This window comes from Lissotriton vulgaris, chromosome 1_1 (assembly GCF_964263255.1).
Source record: "Lissotriton vulgaris chromosome 1_1, aLisVul1.2, whole genome shotgun sequence".
Lineage (NCBI taxonomy): Eukaryota > Metazoa > Chordata > Amphibia > Caudata > Salamandridae > Lissotriton > Lissotriton vulgaris.
Genome location: NC_141685.1, coordinates 281,546,841 through 281,548,887, shown reverse-complemented (window position 1 = coordinate 281,548,887; position 2,047 = coordinate 281,546,841). Strand labels below are relative to the sequence as shown.

At 41.0% G+C, this 2,047-nt stretch overlaps 1 pseudogene; it reads left to right on the top strand.

The window, feature by feature from the left end:
- The first annotated feature begins 620 nt into the window (after positions 1-620).
- Positions 621-675, top strand: LOC147747020 (U7 small nuclear RNA; annotated as a pseudogene).
- Positions 676-2,047: the final 1,372 nt, after the last annotated feature.

The following is a 2,047-nucleotide window of genomic DNA, read 5'->3' as shown; positions in this document are numbered from 1 at the left end:
ATGCGACAGCTACTTTGCGTGACAGAAAAACTAACCTTGCGCCACCATGGATGCGCCGCATTTACAATGCGGTGCACCATGGCGCAAGGATAGACAGATGTGTGACGCATCCTTTGTCGGAAAGGCAATGCATTGTTGAAGTAAAGTCGTAAGCACGACACAACTCCAGCAATGGTCAGGAATGACTATTCCCATCATGCTGCGTCACTCCTTACACCTGCTTCAAGCAGGCGCAACGTTGTGACGCAGTGGTGTCATAAAAGAGACTCAGTGAAATTTTGTAGATTTTACTGTGTCACTTTTACGAGGCTTCCTTGAGACGGAACGCCCACCCGGCATACATTACACCTTGGAGCATGTACGCCAGATTGGTGTTTGGCTTGTTGATGACAGATCTCAAGCAGGGCGTGGTCGTAGTACTCATATTTGCATATTTTCTGTGCAATGCCATCAACTTCTTTTCTTTAGTTTTCTGAGGTAAATTGTCAATTTTAACTTCTGTTAGTACTCTCAGATCTTTCACTCCTTCCCATTTTAATCAAAGTGAATATATAAATTATGACCATAATAAAAGTAGGTGTTACTTAGTCCTACGGCGTCAAATTACAACTTTACATGTTAAGAATTTAGCTCTTTACTATTTGTCTAGAAGGTTCCTCTTAAAGAGGAGCCACCTATTCATGGTTAATGAAAGATCTGGATAAAAACTTTTGTTCTTATCTAAACTGAAATGGATTGCTGAATAGTTATATTGCATTAATTAAATGTTATTATATTCTTTTCATTAAGAAGCGCGGTATACATTGAAATTTGATTTGTAGATATTGCTAACTATGTTAATAAATGGGAGATGTTGCCAGTTGATTTTGTAAAAACAAACGAAAACAGCCAGTCTTGTCCTTGTTTGCCGATCTTGCACAATTTTACCTTATTTTGAAAGCCTGGATTTTTTTAGTCCATGTAACTTCCATTCTAGATTTGCTGCTCAATAGAATGCTTTGTGAGAAAATGTCTCTCCAGGCATATATAAATGATTAAAACAAGCTTAAAGGTAAACAAAACAGACTTGTAGAGTGTAAAGTAGTGGGCCCTGGGCCCACTCGTTGAAGAAACAGTGACACTAGTGACATGGGTACTTACCTAACTGACCACAAGTTAGAGCACCTGGTACTTTTTAGGTTCCACCTGCACAGCTGTGCTTGTGAAATCTATTGTTTATATTATAACCTTAAAAAGGGCCTTTCATCCCTAGCTTCTCTTTCCTGGCTTCTGTACTTGCCACTTATTTTTCCTCCAATCTATTGGTTTTATCATGTTTCCTGCATTTACAAAGGCTTGTTCCTTGTCTGCTTCTCTTATCAGTTTCCGTGGCCAAAATACTTTTAACATCTGCTTTGGTGCCACTCTTTTTTCAGAAAGTCACCCTCTTTTCTGCTTTTTCGTCTTAGAAAGTATATATATAGCATCTGGAGAAAGTGATTTGCCCAGAATCGTAGGATGTTGCGCTGCTGAGACGCAAACAGGGATCACCAGCTCTCGAGTCAGCAGCTCTGGCCACTGCACCACATCCTCTCCACTCCCGTGTTACTTGTCAGGGAGGTCCTTTCTTTGTCCCTAGCGATGAGTGAAGAAAACAGCATTAAATTCATCACACAGTCCAAACAGATGCATTACCAATGCTTGTATTGACAGGGTCACCTAACTGGTGACGCCTGTGTTGTATGTGTGTGTTTGAAGACAATTCTGCTAGTGAGGGGCAGATAAATGACATTTCCAGCAGAACATCTGTCAGAAATTGGATTAATGGTGCATTCTACAACACTTGTTTCATTATATATTGAAATGTCTGTGTCTACTGAGGGTCAAGACACTCAGGGGCATATTTACAAGCTCCTGTTAGCTGCCGGAAATTCACTTTCGGTCACGGTCCGGCGGCTCACACTGCAGGGCCATATCTACAAGGTCATTTAAAGCCACCCTACGTGGATTTTATCATGGCCTAGTAGATATGGACTGAGGCAACGCAGCTAAAGTTGCTGTGTTGCTT